The sequence below is a fragment of the Emydura macquarii genome, unplaced genomic scaffold, assembly GCF_026122565.2.
Source record: "Emydura macquarii macquarii isolate MOO-44397 ecotype Brisbane River unplaced genomic scaffold, CSIRO-AGI_Emac_v2 contig_71, whole genome shotgun sequence".
Lineage (NCBI taxonomy): Eukaryota > Metazoa > Chordata > Testudines > Chelidae > Emydura > Emydura macquarii.
Window position 1 is genome coordinate 13,298,341 of NW_027130208.1, and position 21,578 is coordinate 13,319,918.

Sequence of the window (21,578 nt, forward strand, 5' to 3'; positions counted from 1 at the left end):
ATCCAATGGCTGGGATGTGCTTTAAAGGAACATACAGGAAGTTTACTAAAGGTGGCTAGTGTCACACTTACAGGAGGTAGTGAAAGTAACATCCATAATGCAACTTCTTCCATAGGAGGGTGTTTGTTCGTGTTCTACATATGAGAGAAAGAGAGAGAGAGAAAAAAAACAGTTGTAAACTCCTCAGAACCACTGACAATAGAAATCCAGATCATTATTCTGACCTCTTTGGTACCAAGGAAACAAGACAGGTATACAGTGAAACAAGACCTGTGATTGCAATACACAGGTTTACTAAAGTTTTCTGCATTGTTCAGTTCTTCTCTTCTGAGATCGTACACCTTGGCTTAGCTCAGAAACTGCAAGTGCACAAATAGCTAGACATATTATCCAGGTTTTTCTTCATCCTCAGAAACACTAAGTATTGGCCACTGCTGGAAGCAATGCATCAGGCTTGAGATACCAATGATCTGATCCTGTAAAATAAATCTTAATTTATAGTAAAAAAAATTGAACATGGGATTATTAAGCTACATTTATCTGTCCCTAGTTTCCCTTAGGGTTGTACAAACTTTGGATGCATAAATGAGAGCTTTCTCCTTGAGCAGGGACGTAGGAGTAGATAGAATGAATTTCCTTATTCAGCAGAAGCTTTATTTTGTAAATGTGATCTTGCATTTACCTAAGCACAGTACAGCAAAATTCACACAAAGAGCAGGCAAATTTTCTATGAGTCATGCTTTACAATAAAAAATGGCTCAATGTTATTTCCAATAAATACTTTCTTAATATGCCAGGCAGATTGTCTGCTAAATACTATGTATAGCTTACTAGCTTCTTAAGTGAACAGCATCACTATATATATAGCAGATATCTGAGGTTGTACATTCCCTTGCAAAGTTTACAATCATCCTTTTTACATTAAAAAATAATGAGCTTATTCTCATTCGCAGGTTCTTAAGAGCACAGAATCCCATGGACACTCGATAATATGAATGTGCATCTCATAAATAGTAAATGAAAATGCAGCTCTCTCACCTTCACACAGAAGGAGGACTGAAAGCTGTCTGATGCCCCAGGGACGCATATTTCAGGAAGCATTCATTTCAGGAGTTCTGAAAAGCCTACCAGTCTAAACACATTTGGGAGAGAAGGGACAGTTGAAATGGACACTTACGCTGTTTGTTTCACTTCTCCCTCTTTGATACGTCCATTGCTCTACAGCTGTCATTGTTTTCAAAATGGGAAAGTGCCAGTGTTCATGGTCAGACTAAAAACCAGCCATTTTTATGGGTAAGCATCACAAATGTTCTATTGCACCAAAGAGTAACTTTGGGAAGTGACTGCAGTTAAGCATAATATAGCAGTTATTGAGATGTATGTCTAAAAGCATCCATGATTATAGGAATGAGAATTAGCGTTGATAGCTTTATAAAAAATGTGGACTTAAATTTTTCCCCATTTTTAATATTCTTGTTCATTTTCTTGCATAATAAAAACCCCATATTGCACACAGTCCCTCATTATGGATGGGTGTTTTCTGCCAAACTTTAGTAAGAGGTTCGCGTGATAATGTGCCCAAGACATCAAGATTAGACCTATTTGATTAAATACATTTTTAAAAACATATACATTCTAAAGGACTTTCACTTAATAGGTATGAAACAAATTAAAGTCTATAGAAATGTAGGTACTATAGAAGATTCTCATAAAACCATCTTATGATTCCCTGGGAGGGATATAATTTTTTGTTAAATGGCTAAATAAAACCACTAAAGAAAGGTTAGCATTTTCACTCTTTCCATAGGACTTCACTATGGCCCATACACCAATTTTGGATATGGTCACACAGATTCCAGCAAAGCCAATGGAACCCTGCATGCATTTTCAGAGAAATAATATGGCCTTATAAATGTGACTCAGCAATTGACTAGTTTTTTGACAAATTAAATTGATGGTGCACCATCAATTTAACTAAACACACACACACATCCATAGTGCTATATGCATAATAGATTTCTTGGTTTGTTGGCAATTCCGAAAAATTGGGAAAGTATTTATTTCTGGTCAAACCAAAAATGCCGTATGTTAAAATTGTTGGCAATATGAAAGGTGGGGAAAAAAATCATTTGAGGTTGAATGAAATTTTGGAATTTTTTTAACAAAATCTAAATGTTTCATTTCAATGTTGACCATTTTAAAAACATTTTTTGAATGTTTTAATAAAATTAAAGGGCATTTTCAAACAAAAATTCATTGAGAACAAAAACATCAAAATATCCCATTTTTGAAAATGACAAAACAAACGGTTTTAATTTGGGGGGGAATTAAAAGATTTTTCCCCACCAAAACACAAGTTGGTGAATTCATCATGAATGAGCTGAACATTTCAATGTCTCACTAATTTTTCTGTAGTCAGTCAGGCCCCTATTGGAGTGCATATGTGCAGATGGTCTGCTTAGGTAAACAATTAGGGCCTTTGCCAGCCACTTTTCCCTGCTGTTTGGGTAGTTCTTTCACAAAGAAGCAAGGAAAAAATGACATTTTAGATGTAAGAAGTTACAATTGCGAAAGCCACAAAAAATTAGCAGGCTGTCTCAAATGCAAGTAGCATTGGGCCAATGTATGCACTGGAAGGGAACTCGGAAGCTTTGGATTTTATTCCTGGTTCTGCCATTTTGGCTACGGGGCAACTACAGGCAAATTGTTTCAGGTGGAATTTTCAAGAACACTCGTCTAGTGTTTGTTGCTATTGAAGTGAATGCTAAAACTCCCATTCATTTCATTAGGATCTGAATTACTTTCAGTGCTTAGGAAAGTCCCATCCTTCAATTCTCAGTGCCTCATTTCCCCATTTCAGTTCCTCAGTTTCCCCATTCCCCGTTCCTCAGTATCCCCATAGTGATACTTATCTCCTTTGCAAAACATTTTGAGATCTGTGGCTGGAAAGTGCTATAAAAGAGCTAGACTTTTTGGTTTTAATTTTAATTTATTTTGTAAATCATTTTCATATGTTAAATACAAATTATAGGAGGTAAAACTGAGGTTGGATGATTAGCTGGAGGCAATTTGAGCAACATTCAGTGACAAAGAACCATGCATGTGACAGTGGAGAATAGGCTGGATCCTTTAACTATTCATTTCTAGATATTTTAACATTTGTGGTTTTTTGTGGGGGCGGGTTTTGCTTTTTAAAATAAGTTGTAGAATTTTTCCAAAGAAAGGGTGAACATATTGGGGAGTTAGCTGGACTCCACTGAAACTCATACTTTCAACCTCAACATTTTAAATCCATTTTTCTATTTAGGAATAAATGTTAGTATTCTGAAAATTAACTATTTCATTTAACTCCTGAGTCACATTATCAGGTCTTGATAGCAACACAATTTATTTAATGCTAGGCGAAAAATCTTGGAGTCCTTACTCAGCCAAATCTCTCATTGAAGTCAATATAAATTCAGAACTCCACTTCAAAGTATTCCCATTAAAGAAGTGCATGATGTGAACATTTATAGTGCATTTAAAATAATTCCTGTAAAATCATCCCCCCCATAATAACTTACACACATTAAAAATATTTGCCTTTTATTACAGCTACTGTATTCAAGCCTTACTTTGGTACTCTAAGTAAATCCATCCTCACCCTTGTAGTACAAAATAGTCTCCCATAATGTGATGATTAGCCAACTTCCAGGACTCATGGACCCTTTAGTAGTAAGAGAATGTAGCTTAGCTGATTAAATTTGTACTACAGTCAGGAGGAATCCTTTAATGTGAAGATCAAGGAAGCAATCATGCACCTGAAAATTTCTGGATGCCTGCTAGGCATTCTGGTACAAGTCTCTGTTTATGCAGGGAGAAAACTAATGCAGACACTAAAATGAAGGGTTTGAGATTAGATCCTGTAGAACATGTAATGCACAACTAACTCATTGTTATAACTAAACATCTCTCTGTGGTACCTGCTTTTCAGAGCCATTTCAGTGCATTAGTATCCTGGCTAACCTATATCTGATTGGAAGATTAGTCCTAGATATCAAATAAGCATGTGTAAAGGAGGTTAGCATAAATATGTGTAATTCTCTGTTGAGTATTTATAAGTTATTTTTATTTATGTAGGACACACAAAGCTAACGTTGGCATAAAAAATGTGTTTCGAGTATCATACAAACAGAAGGATTTTTGCCTACTTAGCATTACACATTACGCATCTGTCCTACACTATGCCAGCTTTCCTGCCACTGGATTTTCACAGTAGTAGGAAAATAGCAGGGATAAAGGGATTAAAAAGCAATGATTTTCTGTAAAGCTTTATAGGACATGTCTGCTATGATCTCAGCTTACTTGCCTCATATACACAAGTAAAACACCAGCACAGATAGACAGAAAGATTAAATGCAGACAAGTGTGTAAAATAAATATTTTTGCTTATTTTACTCTCTGCACTTTGGAAAGTGGCTTCAGAAGCTGATATAATAATAGACAATATGTCAGTGTGGTGATTTTTAGTTCATAATTTAAAAATCAAGGGACCTACTCAATGCAATTCAAAGGTCATGTTCACAGTACAATGCTCAGGAATTGCAAATACTAGGGTCCAGGCTTAAAAAAGGCAATAACTTGTCACAGATGCCACCGAAGACTGAATTTGACTTAATTATTTTTAATCTACTCAGTCGACAAGACAAGGCACATGATTTATAGCTCACTGAATTATTGTTTGTATTCATTCCCTGCCCCAAAGAGATTAGACTCTAATTGGGTGGAGAAAGGAAAGATTATCCCCATTTTACAGATGGGGAAGTGAGGAACAGACAGCGTAAACGACTTAGGTTTCACAGGAAGTCTGTGGCAGAACTGGGAATTGAACCGAGGTCTCCTGACTCACAATTCTATTCCTTTAGCCAAAAGACCAACTTTCCTATTCAATGGATGTACAAATATATCTGTAATACTGTTCATTTGCCAACAGTTAGCAATTAGTGATATCTGAGAAGCCAGTTACAGATGGTTTACATACAGAGTTTCCATTGTGTGGTACCTCCGAAAGTGCCGACCACTACACTTGGACAATCACAAGAAACTGTTTCAGTTTATCTTCGTAAGTGAAAAATTATCTCCTGTTGAGGCAGAAGCAGCACAACAATGTCAGCAGATCTCTTTATGGTATAACAGCTAAGTAGATCTTTTAATCAGGTTCTGTCATTGGCTTTTCGTAGAACTGAATTAGCTAATCTAGCTAAGGTGCTGTTTGTAAATCCTACTTCTCCAAAACGTGGCCAGCACTTTACCACTGAACATGTAACTCCATGTTATTTGTAAGGCATCTATCTATAAGATATCTTAACTTAAAGGATGATGCCTTAGCTTTATAGTTAGAATTATAATTTTTCTCAAATTATTGAAATATTTAGATCTTAGTAGCCCAAATATTTCATTTGTTTGCTTTTTAAACTATTACTTTCTTTTTAAGACTCATGAAGCAACTTCCTCCATGGATTTTACCTTACACCTAAACACAGAGTACAAGAATGTCTCAGAAGTATGCTTTGTCTGCCACATATCTCAGTTGGACTGACTGATCACAAAGCTCTTCCATCTTCACAGACCAGCTTACTAACTATGGGCCCAATCACCCCTTTCTGGTGTAAACTTCACAGGAGTGAGCTATGGAGGAGTCAAAATCTGCATGGATCCCTTTATGGAGTTTCTTCCTAATGATTATATTAGAAGAGTGGAGTTGCCCATTACCTGATCCATGGGATCCAGGGGTATCAGTGAGAGACCAAGGACATTTGAGAGAGAATTTGTAGAGAATTTGTGCATCCACACTGGCTGTATGCCTTCTCCATGTTACCAGGGTGTCCTAGGTACATCTGTCCCAGCAACCTCTCCTTAAAGAGACATTCCTTTGCAGAATAGATCAGACAGCCCAGGCAATATTACCTTACTCAGGTAAACACAACAGGGCCAGAGATAGCTGACTCTCTTCCCTTTTGAGACATAAAGGTTGAAATTTGAGTGCTCTTCTTCACATAGATCTTGGAGGCACAAACTGGCTCTGTGACAGGCATTGCAGCCTGAAATGCCAGGATTTAGACAGCACAGACAGCATACGCATAGCCAGGTAATACATTATGTTTGCCCCTATTTCTCTTTATCCTCTTCTTTGCTATTAAATTCAGAGAATACATAGAACCCAATAACAGGGTATATAAGCAATCTCTGTTCTCTCATGTACTCCCATTCAGAGTTTTCTAAATGAAGAATAATTTAACATATAACTTCTTCATATGGCTGATGTAAATGTAGAGCAACAACTATAATTTTACATTCAGATGGTTAAGCCAGATAATTGCATCTGGAGTAGCAGAATGTATTGCTGTGATGCCTCCTTTGTATTTGTGAATCAAGAATTCAGTTGTTATATGTCCCATGGTCTGTTCTAGGTGCCCATAGTCGCACATGGAACAGTCTTTAATTTTCCATTTTTGCAGCAAGTATCTGCCTCTGTCATGGTTTGTGTAGATGCGATTTAGGGTTGCCCATAAGCTTCATTGGAGATCGAAGCCAGGGATCTTCTGTGACGGGTCTTTTATGAGGTTTATTTGTAACTTATCATCAACTCCATTCGGCTTTCCTAGCTTCCTAGCTTTCCTAGGGTTGAAGTTGCATTGTTGAAGGTTAAACACATGGGTCCAAAAGGGCTTACGTGACTTCAGGTGTTGGTGAGGGACGTTGTTAAAATCCTGGTGAATGGGAAGATGTTCATTTCCCATGATTCTTTAGAATTCCTGAAGGGTTGAGGCATCGTGGCGAATGGCTGAGGGAGCAATGTGCGAGAGGACTGGCAGCCAAGATGTTGGGGTTGACTTGAGGGTTCCAGTGATGCACCGCATTGCAGTGTTCAGCTGGACATCAACAAGTTGAGTATGGCTACTTCTGGTCCATACCAGTGCACAATACTCGATTACGGAGTGCACAAGGGCCATCACTGATCTCTGTAGCACTGATGCTGATGCCCCCCAGCTTGTGCTTGCCAGTTTCTGGACCAGGTTGACCCTTGTCTTTGTCTTGACAGCTACCTTCTTCAGATGGTTGTAGAAGGTTAGCATGTGATCCAGCTTCACTCCAAGATAGGCTGGAGTGAGTCATGTCACAGTGTTGCCGCAGAAGGTCACTTTCAGGGTGCGCTTAGCGTTCCTGTTATCAAGATGGACTGCAGTGACTGTTGTTTTGTGAGGATTTGACTTGAGACTCCCTTTCCGGAAATATTCCTTGATGGTGTTTAGGTCCCCATTCAAGGTGGACTTGATGTCACTGAAAGTGGCTGCTTGCATTGCCTGAGCAAGATCATCCGCACATGCAAATTTGCATGACATCGTTGGAGGCATGTCGTTCATGAAAACACTGAAAAGGCGCAAGTACTGAGCCTTGTGGCAGTCCATTATTGAGGAATCGGGGCGAACTGACTTCATTGCCCAAGTGGACAAGTAGCCACCTATTGCTCAGCATTGTCCACAGCGGATGTAGTGTTTTGTGGCAGGAGATGATCCTTGCGAGCTTCAGCATCAAGCCTTTAATCCGTGTCATAGGCCGATGACAGGTCTACAAAGGCTACACCAGTCTTAAATTTCCTCTGGAATCCAGCCTTGATGTACGTTAGAAGGGCCAGAACTTGGTTGCAACAACTGCGTTTAGGCCAGAATCCTGCTTGTCTTTGAGGATCATTGTCTCAACAAGGGGACAGATTTTCTGGAGGATGATACCTTTCAGTAGTTTATAGGTAATGCATAGGAGTGATATTGATCTATAACTTCCAGGCTCGTCAGTTGCTTGCTCAGTTTGAGTATGGCAATGACTATCTCCTCCCGCCAGGCTTTTGGGATGTGTCCGGATGTGTTTTGGTGTACTGTTTTGCCAGCCATTGGAGTACCTTGGGACCTAGTTGATGAAGAAATTCCGTGGACTACCAACTCCACCTGCCTTCCCTTTCTTCATTGCGTCTAAGCCCTCTTTCACTTCATTTGTACTGATGGCTACGGGGTCTTGTGGAGGGATTGAGGTCATTGTCCCATGTAGTGGACGATGGATCTCTCACTTGGTGTTTTTGTCAAGTGGTCCTTTGGTGCTCTCCACCAATTTGGAGGCTATGGAGTTTGGCTGGATTTTTTAGGTCCAATATTTCTGTTGGAGTAGTGGCTCCAAGACCTTGCAGTAAGATCCAGGCATGGTGACTAGAATGTATGAAGTTCAGACCTTCAACACATTCAATCCACTACTGGTGCATGGCTGAGTCTAGAGACTCTAACAGGGCCTTTGCAACCTGTGGGCTGCCCAACTGCTTGTACTGCCATTGCAGGTCCTGGGTTTCTTTTGTCCAGCAGGGAGTGTATTCTTCCTGGAAGCCCTGGGGGATACTCTTCTTGGCAGTGGCAGTAAGGAGGCCAATGAACTGATGATAACATTCTGGTATCATGGGGATTTGGATCACCACTTTTCCAACTGTTTCCCTATAGCAACAAAACCATGGGAATTTCTATGCTGACAGGGTAATAATGTGCCTGTGTTGGCTGTTGGGGAAGTTGGGAAATATTTTGCAGAATGCATGAAACGTACTCCCACTTTGATCTTTGGAAACAATGGTGAAGTCCGGTTGTAACCGTGTTGCCAGCAAACAGAGTGGAAAGTTGCTTGCTATTTGGACCAGTTGCAGATCTCCTGTAGACATCCAGTCTGTGAGGTCTTCACCATTGGCCTCATTTACTTCATAGCCCCACATAGTATGGTGGTTGTTAAAGTCACCAACATATAGGGCCAGAATTGATGCACTTGAGAGTGCTGGCTTTGGCCATTTTAAATTCGGGGCTATATACACATTGGTAATGTGCAGCTTCCCTATTCTGATGGTGGTGGACTAGGTGACTTCTTCAGTTGGGGGGAAAATGTCAACATCCGTGATGGTGTTTTTCACATTTATGGCGAGGCCATATTTTGGATGGTAATGGCTAATAGTGAGGTGGTAACCATAGATACAGAAATGGCTAGCCTGTTGGTCATTGGAGATATAGGTTTCTTGGAGCATAAGGATGTTGATGTTATGCGTCTTTAACATGTATGTGAGATGCTCGCACTTTGCCCAGGAAAGTCCCTCAGTGTTAAGTTGGAGGATCCTTGTTCCAGAAGTTATCTGGCATGTTACTTGGCCCTGAAGAGGGCCATTGTGGTAGCTTGAGTTGTTATTCTGAATATCAGGAGACTGTTGATCAATGCTCAGTCACCAGGTTGATGGCATTAGTCATTATTTCTCACTTAACAGAGTGGGCCACATGAAGGCTGCCATCTTCCATCCCAATACATAACTGACAAGATGTGATATTTAGATTTATAATTAAATGAAGGTTATTCATATTAAAATATACTTTTTATTTCACCTGTCATACATGGAAAGGGTACATATATAGTGTATATAGTTTATATCAGTGTAATCCATTTATTATGGGTCCAAAATCCTCCAGGGGATATATCAGATGTCCATGAGTATTCCACTTTACTTTTAGATCACCGACACATTGAGAAAAATATACATTCTCATCTACAGTGGCTCCATATTGCCCACTCATCAAAGTGACCTGATTTATGTTGCCCTTTTAATGTATATTTAGTGGTTTAACTTCAAAAAAGTTGCCAAACTGGCACATGTCAAGTTCTCATCACAGAAGAGACAGCACCAGTGCAATCTTCCCCACACAGCCTCACTGATGGGACTCATCCTCTTTGTCCAGTGGCCATATTTATGATTAAGTGGGTAGCTGGTTCTCCATTCCTAGTCAATCCACAGTCTTTCTGCTAAGACTACTAATTAAAACTAATTATAATCCTGTTTTCTGTAATATGGACACCTGTCTATCTGGAACTGGAGGGAAACCATTAATGCTTTTTCATATTTGCCACTGAACAATCAACAGGGAATAAAGACTTTTTGTCACAACCAACTCGGAAAAACATAAAGTTCTTCATTTAAAGTTACAAAACTCACAAGCTTTGCAGACCTCCAAAGTGTGTTATTTTTCCACAAGGAATCTGGAATAAATTATGCTTAATTAAATAACTTCTGAAATACCTCATTCAAATATTAGCATAAGAAACACTGCAAATAATCACAATTTTGGCCAAAACATGTCCCTTTTGGGACCACAAACACAGAAGTCATGTGGATCTACAGATGCCGGTTCAACAGCTTAACATGGAAACATTCCTAAGTTTCAAGGTTACTTTCATACTAAGAAGATTTTTCAACAAATGTGCTCCAGAAAAATATATTTTAAAATAAAATACCAGATCATCTGAGCTGATCAAGATAAGCTCAGTACAAGACTGGGTAGCCAAGGGAAGAACATGAGAGCAGAATGGTTTGCAGCCATGTGTGCTCAAAGCAGTTGAAATAAAGCTGAGGATCTTCAATGACTTACCAAACTGTGTCATTTTGTATCTTAGGCAGTTCTGAAACCAAACTAAAAGTTATTATTATTATTTATATCATATTAGTGCCTAGAGTTCCCAATTTAGACTGCGGTTCTTCTGTGCTTGGTGCAGTATAGACACATCATGAGTGGCCTGCCCTGAACTGCTTACAATCTAAATATACTAGACAGATAAAAGCGTAGAAGAAATAACTATTATCCTTACTTGACAGATGGTGATGGAGGCGTAGAGAGATTAAATGGCTTGCCCAAGATCAAACAGGAAGTCTATAGGAAAGATAAAAACTGAACCCAGCTCTCCTGAATGCCAGTGCCACATCTTTACCACAAGGTCATTATTCTTCCTAACAGTGTTTGTTTGGAAAACTGATGACAGTTTTCAATAGCCCCACTGAGAGAATCAATGTAAACAACTTTTTCTCTGTATTGGTCTTTTCAGTGATTTCCGTTTAGGGAGAAACCCTCCCTTTTATATCCTCTAAACTGTTTTGCTACCGGGCTCAAAACCTGAAATAATTTCTGGGCCAAGGAATGTGTTTGTCACAGCATCCTCTATGAGTTTAATCCTCCTCTCTGTCAAATCAATGGTAAAGCGGTTGGTTTAATGGCAGTAAGATTGGGCCCTGAAACTCTAAGCTTGATCTCTCACTAGTGTAAGTCAGAAGAGACTCAAACTCAATTGATTGCATTGGTGTTATAGGTAAAATTGGCATAAATGAGGCTGGAATTGGACCTTGTATGTTTTTATAATATAGATTGTTCTATCAGTTACTAAATATATTACCTATTGGATACAAACCTGGCCACAGAAATCCAGGCATCTGGCACCTGCAAGCTTGATAATTATGTATCTAGGAATGGAGTCACACATTCTGAAAGTCCTCCCATAGGCAACAGCTTGTCTTCTTAGCAACATAGGTCACCACAAGCACATCAGCTTAGTACTCAACTCTCCATACTGGCTCCCTATTGAACGGTCCAGTTCAAGATCGCTGATCTGCTATTCATAACCCTACGTAGACTAGCCCAAGCCACCCAAGAAATTGCCACTTCTTCTGACCCTTCCATGATTGCTACATTCCCCTGGACATTGGACCCATACACCAGAAAGGGAGAAGCTAGAGACTGCAGGAGCCAGAACTTTCATATGACCTGGACTTGGAGACAGACTGCAGGACTCACTCCCATAAGAGATAGAAATAACTACCAACCTCATCCTTTTCACAGTTAAATGCAAATCTCATCTCTTTGACTTCGCTTTCTTTTAATATGTTCTTCACACATATACATGTTGCACACACACAACCCTATAAACTAATCAAGGTATTTCTCCTACAGGCTGGTAAGAAAAAGAGAGAGACTGTTCCTGTAATTTCCACTTTTTATTACGTGGGAGCTGTTCAGCTGGGACTGAAATAGGAGCTGTATAATTACTTACATAGACAAACACACACACAGTTTACCTCAGTCTGCAACTCAGAGGCCTTTGTGTGGCCTGCCTCTCTAGGATTTGCAAAAATAAATCATGGAGGCTTATATATGCCTGCCCTATAATACCATGAAATTTCAGAAGTGGACTTATATTGTCGGTGAAAGGTAATGAATCACCTCTTCTACAATATATTGCAAAAATGCTCTCATGAATGTCTGCTAACAGCACACAATGGGAATCTGTTGGAAAGAGGTTTTATGCTTTGTTTATCATGATTTCTGTTCTTAGGGTAGGTGATAATGATGAGTTTGCAATTAAACTTAATTTTCTTCAAGGCAAACCAGAATTTCTGAGAAGCTTATGAGGTTTCTCGTAAAATGATTAAATAAGATTAGAACTCTTCATTTATGAAACATTCATATCACAAATAATTTGGGGAAGGATGCATCAACCAAAAAGAAAAGCTGCAAAATTAATAATATAAAAGAGATGTAGTATGGGATACTTGTCTGAAATGAATGCCCCGCTTTATAAAATACATCTCAGTATTGCTTCAGATCCTGGTTATAGACCTCCCTACAACAGGAAATCAAGATGTATTCATGTGTTGATTCCTTTAAAAAAGAGATATGGCAACTGTTTGCACCAGCCTTTCCTCAACAGAGGCAACAACATTTTGGCCAGCCAGTCCTCTTCCTCACAAAGAGATCTCATTGCAGAAATAATACAACCCCAATCAGCAGAGAAAATCATCCTTCCAGGTCAAAACTGAGACTTTAATTCTTGCATTTGGATCCTAAGCACCATGGTGACTAGTGTACTCAATATATATATATAGTGAGATAGATTTTGGAAATTCTATACACATGACAAGAGGTGCAAAATTCTGTGTACAACTGCATATGTAATTTGTGCACGTGATTTTTATATCTACATGCATAACTGGATAAACTATGCTAATGACCAGTTATACATATAATTGGCCATTGGCTCACAGTTACTTGCAGGTAGTTTGCATAGGCTGTCATAGTAACTGCATACACAAATCAGGCAATTTTGAACATAAATGCATGCTAAAAGTTTAGGAAATTGGGTCAAAAGAAAACCTAGTTGTGTTTCATCTCACTAATATAAAGTGTCATCCAAGCTAAGAAACCTATAAGAACAAAATGCAAATTTCAATTCTTATTTCTCTACTTAACTTGCAAATCAGTCTTCAGTAACAATCATATTTATCTTGCAAAAACACCATTGGCCATTTTTAGAGGCTTACTTCTTTTCACACCAGTTATAGCAAATACTATTGTGACATACAGTTCCGGACCCTCCAGTGAGGATCTGTGTGAAATATGCTGCCCTCCTTTCTTGCATGGAATTCCCATTGATAACACTAGGTGCTCTCCTTATGGAAATAGACTAGAGTGTCACAGCATAGGTCAGAGATGAGAATTATGCACAGACTCAGAAAGTTAAGCAGCTTAGTGGTATGTCTGTTTCAGAGAAAAATTTCAATGCCATGAATGTTGGAAAGTCAGTGAGCGGGCTGCATAGAGTATTGAATTATTATTCTGAAAATGAATCTTTTCCCATGCCATCAGACATTGATTAGGGCATGAAAAGGCCCAGCAACAAGTACTGTCAATTTCTACCAACTTTACCATACAAGTATATTTATTTACAGTTTACAGTCATAAAAGGTTTTGTTTGTTTTTTTAAAATCAGCTGCTATTCACAAAAGCAGTATTGACAACCATGAGCATTTAAAAATCATGAGATTGGTTTTAAAATTGTGAGATTTTAATAAATAATACATGTTAGGTTCTTTAATTTGCTTGTGGGTTTTGAGTATTTCGATTTCATGTTTTCAAGCTTTTCTGTGCAATCCTGAGGGCTAGAAACTTATTTTTTCTTTTTTTTTTTAATGAAAGTTGAGATTCTCACATAATAGCTTGATTGCAGGAGCTGGAGCTTTAAGCGAAACACCAATTGTCACAAGACTTGTAATAAAATCAAGAGAACTAGCAACATTGCCAAAATCCCAGCTCCAAAAGCTGGGCAAAGTGCATGTAATTCTGTGTCAATGCACAGCTGCTATAGCCCTCATCAAAAATCCTGTTAGGCAGTAGTATGAACGGAACCTCTATGAGCTGAGGTCTGTGGCAAGTAGTGAGTGCATAACCTTTATAAATTCTACCTTCCCACCACCTGTAAGATACAGCTGCACCTGTGGCCCTATAAGATGATCCTGTGATGTCTTGGAAGAAGGAGGTAATGTGCTACACTAGTGACTAGACAAGCTTCACAAGCCCTGTCATGTTCCTGTATGAGATCTGGACTGAGTACTGAGTTTGCTTCTGAGTGAGATACACCCCAGATGTGTTCCTCATAAGATCCTTTGATGCACTAGCAAGTATGGCTGAGGTTAGTTTAAACAAGGTTTTTACAGACAGTGCCACCTAGTAGCTAAATCATATAATACAGTTTAGCATTCCATTACATCTCCCCCTTTAAACTCTACATTCCTACCATTTACTATGTTTACACTATCATGCAATCTTTGAAGCCCAGTAGGTATTGGTCTGTTAAGTGTCTCTGAATCATACTTGTTTTCTAATGACATGACCTGGACACACAACAAGTTGGTCATCTGGCTATCCATTAGTTGCAATGACTGGCTATGGTCAGTCTAGAATCCTTGAGTCTTCTTCTGCATCTACCATCTGTAGAGTTTGCTCTGTTGATTGTTCTTCCTCAGGAACAAACTGTAGATGTTGAAGGTTTCTGTTGAACTCTCCTCTGTTGATGGTGATTGCATGTGATCTAGGTGCTGAATTCTTTTTCTTTATGACACCTTGAGTTGTCCATCTCTTTTCTCCATCCAATTTGACAAAACCACAAGCACCAGGGTCTAGACAGTTCTCTAACTGAGTAACATCTGTTGTAAATTATGTAAACATTATGTTGTATTCATAAGGTCTTTTAGTTGTATTTTTAATCTGATTTGGTGAATCTCATGTCTGGAGATAGATTATTTTCCAAAGTAGTTCTGAGCTGTCTTCCCAATAGGAGTTGTACTGGACTATCTCTATTTGGTGTTGATCTGTAACTCAGAAGAGCAAGGAATGGATCATCCTGCTTTAGGATTTACTAGGCTGTCTGTACTGCTCTCTCAACCTCTCCATTCACGTATGGGTAATGTGGGCTGCTAGTAATATGATCACAATTATATTTGCTTGGAATGACAAATTCTGCTGCAGTGAATTGTGGTCTGTTGTCCATCACTATTTATCTGAAATACCAAAATGAGCAAATATGCACTTCAGTTTTTCAATACTACTGCAACATATTATGTCTTTCAAGTACATTGTTTCTATATAACTGGAAAAGTAGTTCACAGTGACAAGGCAATCATGTCCTCTGAATTCACATAAATCTGCAGCTAGTCTTTTCCAAGATCTCTTTGGAAAGGATGTTTGTACTCTGTATGGTTCAGCCTTCTTTTAAATTAATGTGTACTGATTCTCCTTTCAAACATCAAATAACATCAAATCCTCCAGCAAGGTCTTCCACTTTCTAAGCAGGCCCATCAAGGTTGTCACATGGCACCTGAGACAGTTGTTGGTCTACGATCACATGCATTCTGAATGCATAGCTTTTGTCTTTGTCAGTTGTTTCTGTGGTGAACTGCCCAATGCAGTTCAGAATACCTCCAGGGCTAATCAGGGCTGTGCTAGGTGACTTCAGATCTGGGAGGAGTAGAAGGCGATTGTTCCTTCTGAAATGACTGTGACATCAGCTCCTGAGTCAAATTTTAAAGCCAAAAGCCTTCCCATGAATATTCAATTTCACTCTCCAGGCACACTTTGTGTCATCACAAGTGATAGATCCCTCCAAAAATGGCTCTTGATTGTCTGTAATATGAGTCAACTCCCTGGCAGCTTTGGTGCAGCAAACAGATACAAAATGTCCATATTTTGTGCATTTATTACACCACACTGGCTGGACATGCATTATCTCTTGGGATATAACTTTTTCCACACTTTGTGCATTTAGGCTGGAATTTGTTCTTCTTAGCCTGGGAGTTCTCTCTCCGTGTCTTAGTGGTTTTATGATGGTGACTTTTAACACTCAAGTGTCTGTTTATAACTTCTAACCTAGTCTCAGGTTTTTTTAAGTTGCTTCTGCTGTTTGACTAGTTCAGACTGCTCTGCTATCTGTATAGAGGTGGCTAGGGTTAAGTATGTCTTCAGTGATGGCATGAAAGATTTTTATCTGTTAACCCAATACCAGTCTGTTTCTGATATTTATATATTTTGAATTCTGAAAATCAGTTTTCAGACATTACATGCAGAGCCCTTATTAAACATTCAACATGTTCCCTAGTTCTTGAATTCTCTAGTGAAAATATGCTCTTTCATAAACCACATTTATCTGATGTATGCATGAAACATAGCTGGAACCCTTTCATAGTCATCTTTTTTACTTTCTTCAGTAAAGGATTTTAAAATAAGCTCTTTCTGTTTCCTCGTAGCATAAATTAAAGGAGATATCTGTGTATCTCCAGTTTCTTTGTGGAACTTGTTTGCAATGTGAGATTTTGCAAAATACTGCTTCTAGTCTGTCCATTGTGAAGGTTTGTCTAAGCTGAAGTTCTCTGTGGCATTGATGAGTGGCATGTTGATGAGATCCTGCAACATTTGTTTCTTTGTTCCTTCTGTTTGCAACTTTTGTTACTTTGTTCCTTTTGTTTCTGTTCTTAGCTTACTTCTGATACCATGTCATGTTCCTGTACCAGATATGGACTGGCTACAGATCTTGATTCTGAATGAGATATGCACCAGATGCATCCATCATAAAATGCTTCAATGCACTGCAAGGTATGGCTGAGGTTAGCTTAAATCAGGTATTTTACAGACAGTGCTACCTTAGTGATGGAACGGTATACAGGATTCCATTACAGGCTCTCACATCAGTTGCAAAGTTTAGCACATGGCATGTATGGAAATGCTTACTGTCCCTATCACATTCCTAGTTCAGGGTCATTTCAAACTGAAGCATTTTACTGAATTTTTTGCCTGACTCAACGCACAGATTACTCAAGCCACACTGCTGGAGATTTTTTTCAGGAGCACCATACTCTGGTGCAAGCAGCCACATGCTGCTCTTTATAGCTTTACCCTCCTAACTATTTTAGCAAAGTTCCAAACCTTAAAGTGACAGAATGCTGGAAAATATAGCCCTTGTGTTCCACTCAGTTCTGTGTAAAACAAGCACTTCACACGAAAGAAAATCAGTTTCGTTTACACTAGCATACATGATTACTTCTAGCACTTCATGCCCAGCTGTGTAATTTAGCTCACAGTAGAACACACCATGAGTCTTAAATGATAAATAAACACAAGTGTTACATTTGTACTAGCTGTACAATGTCAATGCATGGAACCATCCAGGAGTATCCAAACTGAACATACACTTCACAGGTTCTTCATGAGTTTTGGAAGACTTAAGTGCATGTCCTGCATCTAATTTAGAAGAGTGAAAGACTTCAACTGATGCATATTCTTATATGGATGTGTAGATGAGTATTTAGTTGTTCAGGAATATCAAATATGGACCACCTTTTTCCTTCTAACAAGATTCTTAACATACCCACAGCTGGCTTCTACCTCCGTGCATACAGAGGGTTCTACTACTTAAAATACAGAAAAAACCTTAGAGCAAAAGACATAGTTAACTTGAGTGTGAAAATAAAATGTAAAATATTCCCCCAAAACAGATAATGCATGTGATAAGCCTGCAAGGAACACTTCTCTCTTTCTGTTGGATCTGCCTATTTTTGCTTTATGTGCTTAGAAAAAAGTCATTTTTGTTGTAAATGGTGTATAATAATTGTATGCCTCTAATACTAGGAGAAAGAAAGGCTAAAGTTATTCCATTTCAAAAGAGATAATAAATCCCCCCAAAAGAGCCAAGAACAGATTCAATTCACAATATTCAGGATTTTGCAAGGAAGCTTCAACTATTATATCATTTCTGTACCAATAGTAAGTGACGGATAGTGGATTTGTAACATGTAAAGTGATGAGAATTCAGAATGCTGTGGAAAGGAAAGCAACATTTTGGAGGCCATTTATGGGGTTCTTCTGAAAATTCAATTTCCTCACATATGAAAAACTTCATTAATGTGATCTGAATGACCTTTTTGGACTTTGAGAAAGTATTCATTGCCTCAACAGGAGAGCTGAGCCTTTTGTGTGATTAGTCAAAGGTCATCTCATTTAAAAAGAGCTTTCCTTGTTATAAATTCTTAAACTTTTTTTTTTTTTTTTAAATCAGATCATGAGAAAGTGCCATGTTAATATTTCCATTATTGCCCTAGGCAAAATCAACAGTTACCTCATCTTACATATCCCAACACTTTATTCTGCCTGTGTTAAACATATTGGGACAAATTCTACTTGCAGGTAGACCTACACAAGTCCATGTAGTTCAATGGGACTGTTCAAGTGGAGGCCAGGGTAGAATTTACCTCATTTGCACGGTGTTATAAAAGGGTTAGGACAGACAAGTATACGAGTAAAAGTCATACAGTAGTAAAAGTTGGTCAGGTTTACTTTAATTGATGACATGCAAAATGGGAGGAACAGAGCAAGGTCGCACCCTGCAGGCATCTGTTTTCATTTAAGCCAGCGTGATAAGTGAATACCAAAAGTTTTGAAGAAGGGCTAATTCACACAATGCTGCCAAACCTGCAATTGGTCCAGGTCCACCAGGGAAATGCTAGTGTGATGTTGACTACTCAAGCTCTAATGCTGTGTGGCATGGAGCAGAAATGCTTTGTGCTGCATGAGAGCTCTCTGGAGAGAACACCTTAAGCTTCTTCTTTCAGACCTCCTTATATTTAGGGACATTCCAGTTTTTGTCTGCTCCTGTATAACTGCTGTGTTCAAATCTCACACACTTTGAGTCATGCCTTGGCTAGAGGTGCCTCTGGGTTGGGAGATTTTAAACATAGTATTTACCCTAGGCCCTAACAAAGCATCACTCACCAGCTGAGAGCCTGATTCCCACCCTGCAGGGAAATCACAGCCAACTTGCACAGAGAAATCTGTTAGGAGTTCAGTGGATAAAGTCGGGGGTCAGTGCTGGAAAAGGAAAGATGAGAAACAATAAGTCTTATTTGAACAGTTTCTGACCCTTAAAGCTCAGATTCAATTTGCTTGTAAGGCTGAGGTTTGAGTCAGCTTCTATTTTTCTCCTAGCTAATTCACCAACCTCCTATTTAAGCAGTCATTAAGGATACATGGACATAACAGATGTTGTCTTACTTTCCTGTAAGAGAATTGTCCTAACCTGTAAATATTATATGTGCCTCAACTGGGAATGCCCTCGACTTATGGTCTGTAGATATGATGAGTTCTTGCAGTACAACAGTTGCCATTAAAAAGGCAGCATGGGCCAACAGTTATTGTACAGTGGTGTATTGAGTGATAAGCATTTGCCACATACTTAGAATGAGATATAAATGTAGTGCTGATTGGCACAAATGGGATTTTCAGTGGCCACCATAATACTTCAGAACACACCACAGCTCAGCATTAGCCCTACTCTCCTTCATATACTGTTTATTAAATAAAGTTTGTAAATCATTTTGCGTTCATCCTAGATGAAAGGCAGGAGTCAATGGTGCTAGGACACGGTTGCACCGTGAGCTGCTATTTTTCTCTAGTCTTTGTAGCTTGCGCTTTGGAATCTAGGTTTTTATTTTTAAAGAATTAGGAAGTCTCTAGAGCAGACCTTAGGCTGCAAAAGACAGCCTTCAGCATGTGAACCAGTGCTGGGCTTTCTGCCTGAGTCTGCATACAAACTCCAACAGTTGGAAGAGAGATGCACATGGCTCAGTGCATTTCCAGGGGTGTTAGCATCGAAGCCTAACGACAATTGAAATATCAGCTTTGGTAACCATTTGACTGATCCAAACAGGAAAGCAGCGGCATCCCCATGTTGTGAAAATCTGCACACTCGAAACTAGGAGTGGCATCTAATTTTCACCTCAGGTGTGGGCAGCACTTGGGTTTTGGGAGGAACTTGGTAAAGTCCCCCCTCCCTCCAACTTATGTTTTCCCAATCTGACCTCTGAGACGGGGGAGCCACCTAGAAGGAAGAGCAGGAGACAAACCCAGGGAGCGCCAGCCACTCGCCTCCTTTGTCTGCAACTTGACTGACCCCGCCCTTTGCATCATCCCCCCCCCCCGTGCCCTGGCCAACCTCGCCAGTCAGAGGGACAAAGGACTGGGAAGAGACGAACTGAGACCTGCAGATACAGAAACATCCCCAGGGCCAAGAGCTAGAACCACCCGCAGGGGCCAAGAGAGACCCGGGCCCGGGGGGGGGGCGGGACAAACAAACACACACACACACATACACACACCGCCTCCAAAGAGTCGGGGAGCCCCGAATCCCGGCCCTTTGCCCAGGTGCCAGCTCGTCAGCAGCAGCCATGCCCCGGGGTTTGTCTGACACTGACTGACACACACACACACACACACACACACCCTTTGTGCTGCCCATGCCCCGGGGTTTGTCTGACACTGACTGACACACACACACACACACACACACCCTTTGTGCTGCCCATGCCCCAGCGCGCATTGTGTGTCTCCTGCACCACAGCGGCCCCCCCATCAAACAAGACGAGACGGCGGGCGGGGGGAGACACCGCCTGCTGCAGCTCGCTCCTCGTTCCCACAAGCGGCGGCGGCGGCGGCAGCACCCCCTCCCCCCGCCCCGGCGGGCCCCAGGGCCCAGGCGCGCGAGCTCCCCGCCGCCTTTGTTAGCAGCCCCTACAGATGGTGCCCGGCGTGGGTCCCCGGAGGGGGGTCTGCGGGGGGAGGGGCGGAGTGTGGAAGGGGGAGAGGGGGGCAGCCAATCAGGAGCCGGCCCGTCAGCTGACCTGCTTTGCTTACACCAGGTGCACGCTGGCTGCCGGCAGCACAAAGCCCAGCTGAGAAGCGAAGGAGGCGGCGGCGGCAGTAGAAGGAGCCCGGGGGAGGGACTGGCCGGCCGGGACTCAGCCGCTGGGGGAGCGGCCGCTGCAGCCAGCATCGCTTCGGGCTGGGCCGAGACTTTTTCTTTTACAAATTGTATCGCGCTCCCTTCCCCCCCCCCCCTCGGGCGGGCTGGACCGGACCGGACCGGACCCTGCACCCCCACATCACAACCCCTCCCCCCTGTCCGGGAGCGGGGCACCCCGGGCCCAGGTGCGGCGGCCGGCGAGGGGCAGGGGCAGCCCGCCTGCGCCCGTCCTTCAGCGTCCGCGCCTGCCGCAGGGGGCGAGAGCCTGGGCTGAGCCGCGGCAGCAGCAGCAGCAGCATCCGCCGCCCCTCACCGCCGGTAGGTGTTTGTTGTCCCCTCGGCTGGGGCGGCGTCCGGTGGGGTGGCCGGGGCTGAGCCGGCTGGCTTCAGCTGTGACGAAACCTCCGTTAAGGGGCCCCCGGGGACCGGAGCGCGCCTTTGTCTCTAAAGGTCGAGCACAATCGGGCTGCAGAGCTGGGGTGACTGGAGACCCGGCGGCGGGTGGAGGGGCGCCTCAGCCCAGGCAGGCTGGCAAAGGGTTAACATTCACAATGGGGAAACAATAAATGACCCCCTCCCCCCCCCCC

At 41.1% G+C, this 21,578-nt stretch overlaps 2 long non-coding RNA genes across 2 annotated transcripts in view; one reads left to right on the forward strand and one right to left on the reverse strand.

The window, feature by feature from the left end:
* LOC137149308 (uncharacterized) overlaps positions 1–21,578 on the reverse strand; it is a 21,895-nt gene continuing 317 nt past the window's right edge. The window contains exons 2-3 of the long non-coding RNA XR_010918739.1: positions 18,966–19,061; positions 1–134 (exon numbers count right to left, since the gene is read on the reverse strand). This is a non-coding gene — a long non-coding RNA (uncharacterized lncRNA). The remainder of the gene's footprint in view (positions 135–18,965; positions 19,062–21,578) is intronic.
* LOC137149300 (uncharacterized) overlaps positions 20,919–21,578 on the forward strand; it is a 12,989-nt gene continuing 12,329 nt past the window's right edge. Inside the window, exon 1 of the long non-coding RNA XR_010918733.1 lies at positions 20,919–21,309. This is a non-coding gene — a long non-coding RNA (uncharacterized lncRNA). The remainder of the gene's footprint in view (positions 21,310–21,578) is intronic.